General features: G+C 45.8%; 1 protein-coding gene across 1 annotated transcript in view; it reads left to right on the top strand.

The window, feature by feature from the left end:
• The window catches only part of SLC35B1 (solute carrier family 35 member B1), a 179,389-nt gene that overhangs the window by 101,520 nt on the left and 59,019 nt on the right, over positions 1–18,850 (top strand). The gene's annotated exons all lie outside the window — the stretch shown is intronic.

The following is an 18,850-nucleotide window of genomic DNA, read 5'->3' as shown; positions in this document are numbered from 1 at the left end:
GCCAGGCGGCCGTCACAATTCCATGCTCAGGATTATGACCCCAACTACCCCCTTGGTTTTCGTGGCAAGTGTACCACCACGAAAACCATGATGGTAGGCACTATTAGTGCCAGGGAATTCCTTCCCTGGCACTGATAGGGGTCTCCCCCGCCTCCCTCCCCCTCCCCAGAGTACTCCCCACCCTCCTCTCCTGCCCCCTGCACATTTACACACCCACACGTGCACACATATACACATATACATGCACGCATACCACATCCACCACGCATGCACACATACATTTCCACACACCGCAACACACACCAACATACTTTGGTGCACACACGCATTCACAACACCCAGCATACACGTACACTTACATTCAGTCATTCACGCACTCATTCAACGCGACTCACACCCTCATCCCAAAACCTACACCTCCACACCACCACACACGCGCACAAAACCCCCCACCCCCTCTCCTGTCGGAGAACCTAACATACCTGCTTGCAGGGGGTCCTCCGGCTGGAGACGGGACGCAGCGCTGCTGTTGTCAGCAGCAGCGTCCGCCAGCAAAACACTACCAGGCTGTATCATTGCTCATGATACAGTCGGCGGTGTTTTTGCTGGCCACCTTACTGCCGTCCACCGCCATGACCATCAACGGTATTCCGCCAGCCTTCTGACGGAATTCCGTTGAATGTCATAATGTGGGTGGGCATCTGGTAGCCACGATGACGGTATGTTGGCGCCCGTCGCCGTGGCGGTAGGCGGCAGTTACCGCCAAAGTTGAAATGAGGGCCCTAGTGTCTTAGGTCTGTGAGCACTAGGACCCTGCGGCCTGGGGCGGACTCAGTGAAGGGATTATGTATTCATTTGGGAAGGTGTTAAGGTGTGGTCTGTAATGGTTATGAGAGAATGAAAAGTCAGTTGAATTTTGTATGCTGATGAATAAATACGTTAACTATGAGCCTCATGTGGGATGTGTTCTTGTGCATGCTCCCAGGCTCTGGAGAACGAGACAGTGGAGGCTGTGTAGTTCTTGATTGGGATGGGTGCCAACATTTTTATACCATCCTCTGCAAACCAAAACATCTTTAAGTTCCGATGATGGGGATTTGGTGGAAGTGCAAATAAGACACAATACATTGTGACACGTCTCCAGGAGCTTGCTGATGATTGCCCTGGCTTGATGAATATGAAACCATCAGAATTTTCTGATCATACACACCAACGTTGTGTTTGTTAGATAACCTGAGCCCCGGATAACAAATGTGATTGACGCTCTGTGGTACCTAGACCACACACCATCCACTGGATAATTATTGACCCCAAACGTTGGGTACTTCTCATTACCTGAAGATGTCCCTGACCACCAGATTGCCTTGCTACACTGGAGTTTAGGTGCTACCGGCTGAATTTTACTGTCCTGATGATGACCCCCATTTGATTCTTCTTTACAAAGGGGTCGAAACGTCGACATACCTATGAGAGCAGAATATATAAACATAAAGAAGCCTTATGAGACTTCAGGGCTTCCTGGATTGAAGGAGCCACTAGAAGTTCATAATTTTCTTAAAGCCACCTTTGTACATACTGTATATATCACCTTCACTTACCTGCACTTTTGCATCACCTTCACTGTTTTTACTAGGAGCACCTATTCAGACGAATGCAAACTTTACGTTCAGAATAACAGGTTCAACTAAATATACATTTAATGTCTGGAATAACATGTGCAAAGAAATATGTAATGCAATAAATGTCTATTGACGTTACATTGGTTGTATGCATAGAATTACTTTAGCCATTTGATTACCGTGGAAGTCTAGGTTACTTCCCCCTTGCATTGACCATTAACCTATCCACATTTACTACCCTGATCATAAGGGTTAGAGGGTATTTGCCTCATCGTCCTTTACAGGGGATTTGGTAGAAGGCATTTTTGAGTCTTATGCCCTGGTGCCAGTTAATACTTGTGGGGCTTTTGGGCCTTAGTACCTCAGACTGAGTTAGCGCAGACCACTGATCCTATGGAGAGCACCAACAGTGACCTGAAGAGCTACTATTGAAAGACTGTTGCATTATCTTGTTGTGTATAGTGCTTATTTACTTAATAGCTTAGGTTCCACTGTACAAATGCTCTGGATACATACAAGGGTATACTTTGCTTGGTGAGTTTGAAGTGGGTTTATGTAGCCCTTCTGTTCTGGGACCCGAAGGCAAAGGGTGTGTTTATATTATACTTTTGCCAAGGGTCTTTTTGTGAATGACATCTGGTTGGTTCTTCAGTAATGTGTTTTTTACCTCTGTGTCTGAGAGATAAATGTTAGTCTCTTATATTTTGGAATGTAGGGTATCTTATTCTCTGAGATTTATCTGGGTCTCTTATAACGGGTACATGTGAATATCAGCTCTATACCAATGCTAATTAAAGCTTGTTTTCTTTGGAGGTATATGTATTATTTTAGAACATGTATGAGTATATATCTGCAACATCCAAGTGCTAATTAAAAATAACAATAACAGTACATTGAGTTGGAGAATGTATATTTGTATTTGGGTCTCTTTTTCTGTGGACCTATTTACCTTCTACGCTGGTGGGGTGGAGGGCAGGTGATACTATGTCACCAGGACTTTTTGTTTCCACTCTGGTCCCTTAATTTACCAATTTGGTCATTTCAATTTGGCCTTTTCTGGGAATTGTCTTTGAAGTGTGGGACTGCATCACTGAGATAAATTCCACAGACACGAAAGTATGTCAAAAATAAGTTCTTTCTTTTTTATTTGTCAATGTAGACAGCGAACCCACAACATGGAGACTTCAGTCGAGCGCCAAGGACTGAAGGCAAATGATCGCCCCAGTGTCAGGAATTTTCGCAATGTTCTAAAGATCTAAAATGGCATGATGCAAGAGAATCCTGCTTGCATGCTATACTAGCAAGTACACTCTAAACAATACACATAGAACACTACATAGAATACTACATCACCCCTCCCTTTTACACAATGAAAATATATGGAAAAACAGGAGAAAAATGCATAGAACAAAGAAAAAAAGATTAAGAAAGGTTAAAAGTTTTATAAAGGTAAATACAACTTGAAATCCTGAAATCTCACTGGTATTCTCACTGGTCTTGAATTCTCAGATCTCCCAATGTGATGCTTCACACATTCCTTATTGTTACCAGAACATGAAGATTCAATAGAACCCTCCAGAAATGTGTGTGATTCTGTAGTGGAAGGTTCAACATGTCTACCAGGGAGATATAGATCGGTGGGTAACATAGCCATTTTCATGATTACAATGACACATTGTTAAATAAATTTCAGCTTGTCACATACTGTATAGCTTGATCTAAAGAAAACTTTGGTTTAATAGCGATGTTGGAAATATGATGACCCAAAAAGTCTAGTTCTTGTTTTAACAAACACCATTTTTCAGGTGGAGTGTAATACCAACCTCTTTGAACCTCCACTATGTTGTACAGAATGGTATTATGTTTCTTGACTGATTTCACCGCTATTAGTACATCATCTTGATAAGCTTGGGTTCCTGGTATATTGGCCAGAATGGTATACATCAAATTTCTGGAACACACTCAGTACAGGTGCAAGACCAAAAGGTAATCTTAGAAATCTGGATGCTCCCAAGGGAGTAATGATGGTGGTGAGGTCTGCATAGCTGCAACTTCCTGATTTGTAGTTCGAAACCATGGAGAAAGAATGCCAAACTGTGAGGCATATTCAAAGTAAACACAGTCCGTGACCATGTTATCCTGTAGAACTATCTATGAATGTAATTGGCATTAATGAAGGATAAAAATGGCAATAACTCACCATTACATCACCTTCCCCCTTACAAAACAAAATACTAAAATAATTATTTGGAACTAATAAAATCAAAATAATGCAAGCAATTCAGTGCATATAATAATTTTAAAATTTTGATGACATGGAAACATTTTGAAGTACTCTTATGATTCCTGGAGTCTTCTCTAGTACTGACACATTCTTCAATTATTTCTTTTCAGTTGCATAATGAGGTAGTTTCACTAAGTTCAGAATTTATACCTGCGGCAGCCTAGCAATGATCCAAAGAAGAGGTACCACTCAGTCGGGTTTTTGACTGAGCTTTTTTTTTACTTTTAGTCGAGGTTTTTTGATTGTCGACACTCTTGTGTGTCAAGGAGGTCTTCGGGTAAGACTGGGTTCAAGCCCTGCAGATCCTGTCAATGGGCGATGTCCGTGACAGATCCATACCTTGTGTGCTTGTGGTGTCTGGAGTGCAACCACGACCCAAAATCATGCTCCGAGTGCCAGGCCATGAATCCAAAAGCTTTGAGAGAGCAGTCCTTAAAGCTACCTGGGGCCCAGCACTCAGCTCCGTGTCCCTCCTGATCTCAGTCGAGAAGAAGGTCCCAAGAACGGTTGCGGTACCCCACCATCATCGTCATCCTACTCCAAGTCCTGGGGACAGTTGGGTAAGTCAAGGCACAAGAACAAGTCAAAGAAGAACAAACATTCTTAGACTTCACCCCGTCCGCCAGCCGACGAGGGAAAAGGAGCATCATCATTCTAAGCCTCTAACCTCGGAGCCTGAGGCTGGGTCGGCTCTGCACCTCTTCAAGTTTCTGGGAGCTAGAGTGACTCTTGCCCAACTCAGAGAGTTTTATGAGGCCATGCGCCCCATGGTTGTGCAATCCAACCCCGCTGGACTGCTTTTGGGCCCCGTGGGGGTCAGAAGGGGCCCCCTCGGTTTCCGTGCTGGCAGCTTTGGCCTCGACTCTTTGGGGTACCATAGATCCGTTTCTGATTCGGAACCAGTGTCATCGTGACCTTTCTAAATGTCAGTTCCAATGATGGCGCTCCTGATGGCGCCCGTGCACGCTGGGTAGCATCAGCCCCATTCTCATTGCCGACTCCGACATAGAGCCAGACAGGTGTCACGTGAAGCCATCTTCAACTGGGGCCATTTCCCTTATGTTAGATCCTGACCCTTATTCTTATGGGTTGGGGTATGGTGAGGAATGGGAGAGATCTCTGGACCCTTTTGAATACCAGCTACAAGACCCTTTGGACTGATGTACGGACCTGGGTGAAGCCAGTCGTTTGGATACTTCCACTGGCATGCTTTCTCCCTCTATCGTGGCTACGGAGTTGGGAGTGTCCTATTCATGGAGTGGCCGAGGTCCTGGCTGTGGCTGAGGTCCTGGGCCTTGAGTTTCCTTCAGTGGCAGTTGGGACTAACCTCCTGACAGAGGTGCTTCAGCCTGGGGCTTTATCATCTGAACCCCTATTGCCTTTTAATGAGGCCCTTACTGATGTCCTATTGCGTACCTGGTCAAAACGCAGCACAGGCTCCTGTGAACAGGACTATTGCCCACCGCCATCAGTCTGCTCCATCAGACCCAACATCCCTCACCCGAGAGCCTGGTTATCCAAGGGAGCGTTATCTTCCGCACTCCCGGACATGAAATCTAAGAGGCTGGACCAACATGGGAAGAAGATATTTTCTTCCTCTAGCCTGGAATTGCAGTCTGTGAACACCACATGCTTTTTGGGCCGTTACTCCCACATGCTCTGGGGTATGGTTGCTCAAGTGCTGCCACAGGTCCCGGAGGAGGCTCGGGCTGTACTCTCACAAGCTGTTGCTGATGGGAGAGACACAGCAAATTTCACAATCAGATGTGATATGGACAGGATCGACTCACTGGGCAGGGCAGTTGCATCGATGGTGGCCCTGAAGTGCCACACCTGCTTGGGGCGTCTGGCTTTTTGGGGGATGTTGAAGAAAATATTCTGGACCTGCCCTTTGATGGCACCTGTCTCTTCAGAGACAAAGCAGGCTAGGTGCCCAAGCGCTTCAAGGATTCTCATGCTACGGCCAGCTCCTCGTCCACCTCAGTCTGCTTTTCGCCCCTTTCCTGACTACGGAAGGGACATCCCACTATGTGTGTTCCCCTCCAGCCACTGTGCATGCACGCTGCCCCGACTCTGTGTGTTCAGGGATGTGGAATCCATCATCCTCGTGGATCAGGGAGCCAGCATTCTGGTGAGTCCACCACTCCCCACCTCTACAGCTGCCTCCAAACCTTTGTAGTCTGATGATTCCCCACCGGGTATCAGTCAGAGACAAGATTCGCCATCACCTATTCCGCTGACAATCCATCATATCAGATAGGTGAGTTTTGCAGATAGTCCAGAGGGGCTACTCCCGCCCCTTTGAGACTACCCCTCCAAGGTAGGACCCCTTGGCACTTCTCCTTGAGGAGGTTACGGCTCTCTTGTTCAAAGGAGCCATAGAAAGGATCTCTGTGCAAGTAGGTTGTGGTTGTTGTTCCCACAAATTTCTGGTGCCCAAAAAAGATGAGGCCCTCCGCCCTATCCTAGACCTCTGATCCCTCAATCTCTTCCTCAGGAAGGAGAAGTTCAAAATGCTCACCTTGGCTCAGGTTCTATCTGCCCTGGACCTAGGAAACTGGATGATAGCACTGGACTTGTAGGATGCTTACTTCCATATTCCCATCCTGCCTGCCCACAGACATTACTTGTGATTCATGGTGGGCCATGAGTACTTTCAGTTTACTGTGTTCCCCATTGGCCTTAACAGCGCCCCTCGGGTCTTCACCAAGGTGATGGCCGCAGCTTATTTGCGCAGATCAGGGGTTCCAGTTGTCCCCTATCTCGATGACTGGCTGTTGAAGGTGGACGTGCCCCAGGCAGCCGTCTCCCACCTCCAGACTATTGCGGACTTCATGCATTCTCTGGGGTTCACTATAAATGTGCTGAAGTCACACCTGACTCCCTCTTAGACGCTTCCTTTCATTGGAGCTGTTCTGGACACAGTTCAGTTTTGGGCGTATCCTCCTGAGAGGCGAGTCCAGGCTACAATACCGATGTCTCAGCCTCTGCCTTGGATTTCGGTGAGAATGAGTCTGAGGCTGCTGGGCCTCATAGCCTCCGGCATACTGCTGGTGACACATGCCAGATGGCAAATGCAGGCTCTGTGGTGGGACCTGAAGTTGCGGTGGGCACAGAAACAAGGAAATCTCTCCGACATGGTCCAGATCTCGGAGGGAACTGTGCAAGATCTTCAGTGTTGGCTAAAAACACCAGTTGGGTCTGAGGCTGATCCCGCTCCCTTCCTCAACCGGATCTCACAGTAGTGACAGATGCGTCACTCCTGGGATGGGGCGGCCACCTGGGAGAGGCGGAGATCAAAGGCATCTGGTCTGCTGTGAAGTCCGGACTCCACATCAATCTGTTGAAGCTCTTGGCAATCAGACTGGCATTGAAAGCATTTCTTCACTCTCTCAAAGGGAAGGTAGTGCACATGTTCACAGACAACACTGCAGCCATGTGGTACTGCAATAAGCAGGGTGGAGTGAGATCATAGGCGCTTTAAGAGGCTCTGCACCTCTAGACGTGGCTGGAACAGCAGGGCACCTCCCTGGTGGTTCAGCATCTGGTGGGCTCCATGAACGTCAGAGCAGACAAATTCAGCTGACAGTGCTTAGTTGATCACAAACTGCATCTTCATCTAGAGGTGGCACAAGGTCTCAGCAGTGGGGAGTGCCTTGGTTAAATCTGTTCGCCTCTGCAGAGAACGTTCAAAGTCAGCAGTTTTGAGCATTGAATTTTCCAAGGCGGCACTCACTCTGCAACGCTTTTTGTCTCAAGTGGAGCGCAGGTCTCGGGTACCCCTTTCCGTCCATACCTCTTCTGCCCAGAGTTCTCAAGAAGATCAAAAATGACCGGCCCATGTAATCCTGGTGGCTCAGAACTGGACACGAAGAGTCTGGTATCCTGACCTATTGAGCATGGCCAACGATCCTCTGATCAGACTGCCCCTTCGGGAGGATCTTATGTCACAGAAGCAGGAGAGGGTTCTCCACCTGAACCCGTCCAGTCTCCACCTTATTGCGTGGAGATTGAGCGGCAGCAGTTGACAGCTTTTGACCTGCCTCCCAAAGTCTGTAATGTAATCTTGGCAGCCAGGCATCCCTCCACCAAAATGGTATACGCCCGCTGTTGGAAAAAAATCATGGCACGGTGCACAGAGAAGTTTATTGACTCACTTTCTGCCCCTCTTTCTGAGGGTCTCTTTACTGAGTGCACTTAAATATTACTTTTCTACCATCTCTGCTTTTTTGAGGTTGCCTGATCAACATTCCTTGTTTAAATCCCCTATTGTAAATAGGTTCCTTAAAGGCCTTAATCATATGCTTCCTCCAATTCCATTAATTATGCCCCAATGGGACTTGAGTTTTGGTTGTGACCTTCCTTTTGAGCCCCTCCATATTTGTCTCCTCAGGCTTCTCTCTTTGAAGACAGCCTTCCATGTGATCTATCAGATGGGCAAGTTACTTACCTTCAGTAACGCCTTATCTGGTAGAGACAATATCTAGTTGTAGATTCCTTACCAACCCACCCATTCTCCCCATTCTGCTGACTTCCCTTTCAGGACCCTAGTTTTGACACACCAGTGATCAGTGTTCATCATGGCTCTGCACTTCTGGTGTGGAAAATTGCGAAAAAGAAACTGACGTCAGCAATTCGGGGTGGCGCCTATATAGGACCCGCAACATCATATCTGGTGCAGATGATGCCAATGACGGATGTGGAACAGATCAACGCCACCTAACAACGTGCAGGTGTACTGCTTGAAAAAAATCTCTGGATCTAGACAGACGCTTGAGGAGAAATTCTAAGGTAAGGAATCTGCAGCCTGACATTGTCTCTACCAGTTAAGGCGTTACCGAAGGTAAGTAACTTGTCCTTCAGATGTAAGCTTCACAATTGCCCTTTTACTCCACCAACCTTTCTGATTTAGGAGAACTGAGCCTTTTGTGACCTTGACAATTTGTACAGGTGAAGAAAATACAGATTCACCTTTTTTAACTTTAGTGGGTCTTTTGATTAGAACCCAATCTGCAAAGTTGAAATGTACATGTTTTACATTATGTGTAAAATCATAGCGATCCTTCTGTGATGACTGAACAGTAGCAACTTTCTCTTTGACCGTCTTATTAATTTTGCATCTTAATCTTTTATACAATAAGGCACACTTCAGAACTTGTTTTTTTTTTTCTTAATAAGCAAAAAGCTGACATTCCTGTGGTACTATGTGGAGTAAGTAGATAAACCAACAGCTTCTTTCTTAAACATTCTTCCACATGTTATCTATTTGCTAATGCAGATTTCACCCCTTCTTTAAGGAATCTATTCATTCTTTCAACAACTACATTCAAAGTTAGGGAGTATAAGGCCACCTTCAAATGTCTGATGTGAAAGTAATCAATAAATTCTTTCATCTGTAATGAAGTGAAGTCTGTACCATTATCAGTCACCAATTCCCTAGGTGGCCCCTCAATAAAGAAAATATATAGAAAAACAGGAGGAAATGCATAGAACAAAAAGAAAAAAAAAGTAAGAAAGGTTACAATTTTGCACAACTCGAAATCCTGAAATCTCACTGGTATTCTCAGAGGCCTTAAGTTCTCAGATCTCCCACTGTGATGCTTCACACATTCCTTACTGGTGCCAGAACATGAAGATTAAATAGAATCCTCTGGAAGTTTGTGAGATTCTGTAATGGAAGGTTCAACATGTCAGGGAGGGAGGCATATATCAGTGGACAACATAGAATCTTTTTCACAATTATGATTACACATTTTTTAATACATTTTAGCTTGTGCACTTGAGATGGGTATCACACTGTTTTTGTTCCACCACCCTTTCCCTTGCAATAACACAGAAGCTTTGCTTGTTTTATCACTTTAACTGGTAAAGTAATTTGCTAAGACCATTACAAGTCAAAAGATGTATAAGAGGCTTGTGATGAGTGTGCAAATCAAATGGTGTACCCCAGGTATATGTTTTACATTTTTTCACTGCCTACACACAGGCCCGGGCTTCCCTTTCTATGGTGCTATAGTTTGCCTCTGCTTCAGTAAGGGTTCTGGAAGCAAATGCTATGGTGTTTTCTCTTGCTTCAACCCACTGTATAAAAAATGCACGTATGTGCTTCAAACTGGCATGTACCTTAACAATAGACCTACCATTTGGTTTGTGTGGTTGTAGTGCGGGAGCATTGATAACTAATCTCTTAATATCTTCAAAAGCTTGGTTAATTTGCCTAAACAAGTCAAATGTTGCTCCTTTTTTTAGGAGAGTACGCAATGGTTGCACTAACAGGGCACAACCAGGAAAAGATCTGGTGTAGTATTTGCATATACACAGAAATTACCTAACCAAAACTTTATCCTTAGGTGGGGGAGCATCAATAATAGCTTTAACATTACAAGCATTTGCTCTTATCCCAGTTCCAGAAATTGTGTGACCCAGATATTCTCCCTGTTTTTCCATGAAGTTACATTTAACCATTTTCACAAACATTCCACACCTTTCTAAGATCTTGAAGACTCTTTCGAGAATGAGTATATGTTCCTCCTCAGTCTTGGTAAAGGCTAGAATGTCATCCAGGAAAGTTTGCTCCTGAGCTTCATCGTGAAGAAGATTGTCCATCAGTTTTTTAAAGGCACTTGCTGCTGAGGCAAGGCTGAACATTCACACCATAAGGTTTTACAAATATTGTTAAGGATTGTGATTCTGGACACAGGGCAATTTGGTAGTAAGCTGAGTGGAGATCAATGGTTGAGAAATATTAGGCATCTCGAATATTTGCTACCATCTCTTGTATGCGTGGTAAGGGATGACAGTCCATGATTATGTTTTGATTGAGTGATCTAAGATTGACACATAGCCTCAGATCGATGGACCGTTTTTTGGTAAGATCAATTGGGGACTTTCATTGAGAGGAATCTATACCAGCAATTTGCCTCAGATGTGAGTTTCTCCAATAGCTTCTTCAAATCTTCTCTCACACTCAAGGGTACAAATCTCACCTCATGTACTACTGATGAGGTATTGTCGTTCAGTTTTATGACCTGTTCAAACCCCTTCACAGTACCTACTGTGTTGGTGAAAACCCTGGAAAACGTCTACAACATTAACTGCTTCACATCACTCTTAGGGTTTATATTTAGAATGGGCATTTCTTTGAGTACAATCGGCACATCATGACCAGGATGTAAACAAATTCTCAACTTTGCCAAACACCTCTGTTGGAAATGGCCCTTTTTGCAGGGTCATCCCCAAATGTTTCACCTTCTTCCTCCTATTTTTTCGGGTCTGTTTTTGCTAGTTTATTGTCTCTGTGCACTTCACCACTGCTAAAGTGCAAGTGCTCCCCATCTAAATTGTACTGTGGATTGGTTTATCCATGATTGGCATATTTGATTTACCAATAAGTCCCTAGTAAAGTGCAATAAAGGTGCCCATGGCCTGTAAATCAAATGCTACTGGTGGGCCTGCAGCACTGGTTGTGCCACCCACATTAGTAGCCCTGTTATCATGGCTCAGACCTGCCACTACAGTGTCTGTGTTTGCAGTTTTAAACTGCCAATTCGACTTGGCAAGTGTACCCACTTGCCAGGCTTAAACCTTCCCTTTTACTACATGTAAGGCACCCCTAAGGTAGGCCTTGGGTAGCCCCATGGGCAGGGTGCAGTGTATGTTTAAGGTAGGACATATACTAGTGTGTTTTTATGTCCTAACAGTGACATACTGCCAAATTCGGTTTTCACTGTGCAAGGCCTATCTCTCTCATAGGTTAACATGAGTGCTGCTTTTAAATATCCTCAAAGCGCAGATTCCCTTTGAGTGCAGATAAAAATGTGGAGTTTGGGGTCTCTGAACTCACAATTTAAAAAGACATATTTTAGTGAAGTTGGTTTTTAAATTGTCTGTTTGAAAATTCCAATTTTAGAAGGTAGGCATTTTCTTGCTTAAACCATTCTGTGACTCTGTCTGATGTGGATTGTCTGTCTAGGTCAGTTTGACGGTTGGGCTGTATTGCACCTCTCTAGACAGTGACAAAAAAGGGGGTGGGGTGTAGCCTGCATATCCTAATGAGCCATATGAGCTAGAGGGGAGGGAGGATTGGTCGTTCACACCTGAAAGGACTGTGTCTGCCCTCACACAGTGCAGTCTCTGACCTCCAGGTGTGCGTCTGGGGCCTGGCCTGGACAAGAAAGGATCTTGCAAACACTTGAGACTTTGCTTTGAAGTTTGCCAACTTCAAAGGCAGAACAGGGTATAAGAAGAAGACTCAAAACCCCAGACTTTTAGCATCTTTCCGGAATCAAGAGGAACCTCTGTCAAGGAGAGGAGCTGAAGAGCTGGAGGAGGAATACTGCCCCTTTGCTCTGTTGCTTTGCTGGACTGGTCTGTAGTTGCTGCTTCTGCCTGAAGAGAGTGCAAAGTGTGAACTTTGCTGTGTGTCTTGCTTAAGAAAGTGCTCCAAAGGCTTGGAGTAGAGCTTGCCTCCTGTTGGAAGTCTCAGGGACCCCAAAGACTTCAGTTTTCTCGACCTGCAGCACTGGGAACTGTGTGTTTTGTGCTGCTCAAAAGGAGAAACCACTACGATGCCGCCAACAATGCTGCTGGCCTGCACCGTGACCTGCCAACACCGCACGGAGTCGCATTGTCCAACTTTGCACCGCAACCCTGGTCTCACTGACACCGTCATTGGACAACTTCATTGAGCCGCTGCTCGCACCGCGACCTGTGGGCCCTGCACTCCGGCATCACCTGCTCACACCGCAGCCTGGGCATCCCCGATGATGATGCTCCTGCTGACACCAGTGCCGCTGCCTGCACCTTGGCCTGTGGACACCGCTCGTGAGGTACACGATTCACCGTCCTGTCTCACACTGCAGCCCCGGTCCACGGACACCAGCATCATCGACTCCAGTGTTGTCACCAGGCATCCTGCCTGCACTGTGGCCTGTGGACACCGCTCGTGAGGGTCACGAAGCACCGTCCCATCCCGCACCGCTGGCTTGGGCCTACCGACGACAGCGCTTCAGCAACGATGACGCTGCTGCCTGCACTGTGACCTGGTGACACCGCACGTTGCACCGCCACGCTTCACACCGCAGCCCTGGTCTCACCGACACCGTCACCGAGCAACTGTCTGCACCGTGGCCTGTGGGCACCGCACTTTACATTGTCCTGCTTCGCACCACAGCTCGACGCCATCCCCGCCAGTGCTCCTGACTTCATCAGCCCGGAGTTTGATCTGCACGTGTGTGACTTCAAGTGCCCGATGACCCCCGCACCGACTTCCGGAACCACCACTGTGACGCCAGTGACGCCGCTCTCTATAGCTCACAGCTATGATCACGACGCCCTGCAATTCCAAAGGTACTGTTTTGCAGGTCTTCCCGACACCGTATCTGGCCCACAACGCCGCGGCCGGCATGAACTGTTGATTTTGTTGATCACGACACTGTGATAGCCCCACGGGGAGCTATCGACCTCAAGGAACTGTATTTTTAAGATAAATCTTCAAAAATTCATATCTTTAGCACTGTTTGTTGGATTTCTATTGTTTTGGTCTTGTTTTACACAGATTTATATTGGCTATTTTTCTAAAACTGGTGTGGTGTCCTTTTGTAGTGTTTTCACTGTATTACTATGTGTTATGTGCAAGTGCTTTAGACAATGCTTCTGAGATAAGCCTGACTGCTCGTGCCAAGCTACCAAGGGGGTGAGCAGGGGTTATCTGAGCAGGTATCTCCCGTATTCTGACTAGAATAGGGGTCCCTACCTGGACAGGGTGCAAACCTACTGTCAACTAGAGACTCCATTTCTAACAACTTCTATCCTACAATATCACATCCCTTGACAGCAACAGATACTTTTGTGTAGGTTTTTCCGCACAAGACACTCAAGAGAAGATATGAAATATCAGTAAGTCTACATCTTTCTCTCCAAATGCCTTAGGATTAATGTCAGCAGGGACCAATTCAGTATCTTTTGGGCACAAAGGCACGTTTAAAAAAAGTGTGCTGTCAGCTAAAATGGTGACAAGTGAACCAGAGTCTGTCATGATTGTTAATGTTTTACCATCAATTGTTGCCTGACAAAATGGCCCCTTAATATTCTTACAATCATAAATGCTAAATGTGTGTGTGTTCTCTGTATCTATCATCAGTAACACATTGGAAAAGCTATTCATACATTTTTGCAACTCCCCAGAATCATTAGCAGCATTAACATAGTGGATTTTCACTTTGTTTGAGGCCCCCACAACCACTTTACATACAGCTTGGAAAGTACTAATCTTGTGACATGGATTGCATCTATTCCCCAATGCTGGACTTGAGGGGTAATTTCTCATGTGGATTCTAGACCCACATCTAAAGCAAATCGTGCTGCCCTTTTTGAAATTGTTACTTCTGCTAAAAACTCAGATTGATGTGTCTCCTGAGATGTAATTGACTAGTGACAGACCTCCTTGGCTAGAACCATGATCAAACCCATGGTTCGACATGACTTGTTTGGTTAGGATAGACCTTTCAGTACTCTTAGCTAAGTTATGTCACGACTCACGTGCTGCTTGCGCCTGGAATTTGCAGATCTGGTGGCGTGAATCTTCAATGTTCGGCTTTGGCCCAAAAAGGGGCGACTCTTTCTGGTAGCCACGGTGCTGTAGGCAATGGAGACACCAAGAACAGACCGTGCCCTTCAGAAAGTAGCGCCAGAGGGAAAAACCCCTTCCAAGGGGAAAAACCTCCAAACAGGAAAAGTCCTGGAGAAAAACAAGAACAACAAACAGGAATCCAAAAGGAGCAAAAATCAGAAAATACAGAATGCTGAGTCCAAAACCAAAAGGCAAGGAAATCAGGAGCGAAGACACCAACTGAGCAGAAAGTGTTGCAGCGCAAGGAAAGAGAAAAAACACAGCCCTTATATACCAACAAACAGGAAGTGACCCACAGGAAGTAAAAGGACACCATCTTAGATAGGGAAACAATATATAGAACAGAATAGTAGAGGAACCATAGAGAATAGGGAACAAGGAATGCTGGGAAAGCACAGGAATCTGGGAAGGAGGAAAAGACATAAAGAAAGGCACACAACAGACTGCAAACAGAAGAAAGGACAAAGAAACGAAGAAAAACAGGTAAGAGGGTTCAGAGACCCCTGGGACAGTGAAAGGCAGAAGGAAGAACGAGGCCCCAAGCACATCTGGGGCCTCGAAACGCGCAGGAGAGGCTGGGGGCGCGCCGCGTCTTAATAACGCGGTGCGCGGCCCGAGCCGAACGCCCGGGCGAAGTCGAGCTCTCGGCTCGCGCCGCACCGCGCGGCGCGACAGTAGGTCCCCCTCCCGAAGGCCCAGGTTTAAGAGGGAATAAACAGTGAAAGCGTTGAGTCAGGAGAGGAGCGTGAACGGAAGAGGCATCTTCCCATGAACATTCACTGAGAGGATAACCCTTCCAATGAATCAGATACTGAAGTCGTTTATGAAAAAGACGAGAGTCACAGATTTCCTGCACTTCATATTCAGGAGCATCATTCACAAGGACAGGAGGTGGACAAGGAAACTGACGTGAGTAAGGATCAGGCACATAAGGTTTAAGCTGAGAAACATGAAAAACAGCGGTAGGATCTTCCATGTATGGGGTAAGTGAAGACGGACAGTGACAGGATTGACCAACTGGAGAATACGGAAAGGCCCATAGTAACGAGGTGTGAACTTGTTTTGAGAGAGACGTGAGGGCAAGAATTTGGAGGAGAGCCAGACTTTATCTTGCAGATGATAATTTGGATTGGTTGTACGTCTCTTGTCTGCAGCCTTCTTCATATACCTCTTGGTATGTAACAAATTAGATCGAATTAGTTTATGGAGTTGGAGAAGGCGTTTGGAGAAATAGTTAATAGCAGGTAGAGGAGAGTTGGATTGTGGAGAAGTAGGGAAAGAGGTAGGATGAAAACCATAGGAACAGAAAAAGGGAGTGACCTTGGAGGCACTATGGACTGAGTTATTGTAGGAAAATTCAGCTAAAGAGAGGTAAGTGCTCCAGTTACTTTGGGTAGAATTGCAAAAGCATCGAAGATATTGCTCTAGTCCTTGGTTCAGACGCTCAGTCTGTCCGTTGGTCTGAGGATGGAACCCTGAAGACAGGGCTCTATTCATATTCAGTGTTTTACAAAAATGCTTCCAAAATCGGGAGATGTACTGAGGTCCTCTATCAGAGATTATGGTATGTGGAAGTCCATGGAGACGGAAGACATGATCTATGAATATTTGACCTAGTTCTTGGGAAGTAGGCAGCTTTTTTAGGCCAGTGAAATGAGCCATCTTTGTGAAAGAATCCACTGTGACCATGATAACCCGGTTTCCTGCTGATGGTGGGAGCGAACACATAAAATCAGTAGAGATAGTATGCCATGGGGCCGATGGAACAGGCAAAGGTTGTAGTAATCCTGCCGGTCTGGTGTGAGGTATTTTGACTTGGGCACATATGGGACAGGCCTGAACGTATCTTTCCACATCCAGTTTCCAGGTAGGCCACCAAAAAAATCGTGAAAGTAATTCTTGTGTGGCTTTGATGCCTCTGTGACCAGCTACAGGGGAATCATGGCACATTTGTAATGCTTTCTTTTGCACCTTGTTTGTAGGGAGGAATATCAGGTCTTGGTAATAAAAATATCCTTGTTTCTTGTACAATAATGGTCTTAGTTCTTCTATGTCATGGTCCGATTGGTTGGCGTATTCTTGTTGTACTTCTTCCAAGAAAGACTGAGCCACTCCAATGATCTTACTGGGTTCTAGAAGATACTGGGATGAGGAAGGAGAACACTCTGGATATCGGCGAGACAGAGCATCAGCCAGAATGTTTTGGGATCCTGGAATATATGTAATATAAAAATCGTACTGACTGAAGAAAAAGGCCCAGCGGGCCTGACGACTATTCTGGCATACAAAATTTCTTAAACATTGTAAATTACGGTGGTCTGTCCTCACCTCAAATGGTTCCTTGGAACCCATCAGAAACTGCCTCCACTCAAGGCAGGCTGTTTTCAGAGCCAATAATTCCCTTTCAAGTACGGAATAATGTTGTTCAGCTGTGGAAAGGATATGAGACAAATAGAAAACAGGATGTTCAAGGCCATCATCCTCTTGTCGTTGGAGTAAGACAGCTCCGATGGCTCTCTCAGAAGCATCAGTTACTACTATAAATTGCTTGGTGGTATCTGGATGTCTTAAGATGGGGGCTTGGGTGAAGGCTCTCTTTAAGCTTTGAAAGGCTGCTTCAGCAGCCTCAGTCCAGACAAATCCCTTCTTTAAATTGTCCTTCTTTAAGGTGTGAGTTATGTGGCTAGTCTGACTGGCAAAGTCTAGAATGAATTGTCGATAGAAGTTTGCTAAACCTAGGAAACATTGTGTTTCTTTTATGGTAGAAGGAGAAGGCCACTCTAGGATAGCTTGTACCTTTTCTTGGTCCATAGCTATGCCGGTGGGACTTAAATGATAGCCCAGATATTTGACTTCCGTTATGTCGAACTCACATTTCTCTGGTTTGCAAAATAGTTGATGATCACGAAGTCTTTGAAGAACTTGTTTCACATGGGAAGTATGGAGTTCAGGATTTCTAGAATAAATAAGAATGTCATCTAGGTAGATCACGACTGTCTGATTAAGTAGGTCTGAAAACACTGAGTCCATAAATCTCTGGAAGATTGCCGGGGCGTTAGTAAGACCAAACGGCATAACCCTATATTCAAAATGGCCAAATGGGGTCCTGAAACTCCAAATAGTGGTCTGGGACCCCTTGGACCGTATTAATGGACATACCAGTGGCACCTTCAGTAGCTAAGGATCTTTTCGGAGACCAATACTTGTCGGAAGTAAAACAGTTCTCGTGACAAAATTGCGAAGACAAAGAGACTGTCCGGGTAACCCAATTTATATATGGGTTATGTCTAATGAGCCACGGAATTCCAAGAATGATGGTATGGTTAGGGGACGTAATAAGATCGAAGGAGATGTGTTCTTGATGGTTTCCCACCTGTAGACTTAACATCAGGGTAGTGGTGTCTACAGGACCAGAGGATATCAAAGATCCATCCACAGTGTGTACCTGTTCGGGTACTTCTTTTGCTTGAGTAGGAACTAGGTTAGCAGCAGCCCATGTCTTGTCCATGTATATACCACTAGCACCACAGTCTAGTAATGCCATAGTCTTTTCTTGACGACCGTCAGGAAGTTGTAACAGGACAGGAAAGATGAACAAGGCAGTTGTATTGTCATTAAAGGAGCTGATGGAAGGTATAGCTGTAGATCCCGTCCCCTCCCTTCTTACAGAGGACGGGAGGTGGCGTTTCCCGAAGGTCTGGACGGACGTACTGGACAGGTACGGAGTATGTGACCAGCAGAACCACAATACAGGCACAACCCTCTCTTGCGTCTGTCTTCTCGTTCACTAGCAGAGAGCGGACCTCGGGTAGTATCCACCTGCATGGGTTCCCCTTCGATGTCTCTAGCAGGAGTGCGAGGTTCCTCGGAACGCTGTAGGTATGCACGGGAGCTACTTGGTTGGGTAAACCCTCTACTCCTTTTCTTTTCCGATCTCCGTTCCTGAAGACGATATTCGATGGACAGTGCTTGATCCATCAGGCCACGAAGATCTTCCGCTCTGGTAGAATGCACTAGTTCATCCTTTATTTCTTCTTTGAGTCCTCTACGAAATAATGTTACCAGAGTACGTTCCACCCAAGTGGTCTCTGCCGCCAGCTGACGAAAACAGGTTATATATTGCAGGACGTCTTGGGAACCTTGTTGGATGTCGCACAAGGCTTCTTCAGCGGAGGCTTCCAATCCAGGACGGCTAAACATTTGTTTGAAGCGACTCACAAAGGCGAAATAGTCTGACAATACAGGGTCGTCGGAGGACACCATCGGGGTTGCCCAGGCCAAGGCTGGGCCGGATAAGGCACTGATAAGATAACCCAC

This window comes from Pleurodeles waltl, chromosome 6, assembly GCF_031143425.1.
Source record: "Pleurodeles waltl isolate 20211129_DDA chromosome 6, aPleWal1.hap1.20221129, whole genome shotgun sequence".
NCBI lineage: Eukaryota > Metazoa > Chordata > Amphibia > Caudata > Salamandridae > Pleurodeles > Pleurodeles waltl.
Note: the sequence above shows the minus strand (reverse complement) of the source record. Positions and strands in the feature narration are given on the sequence as shown.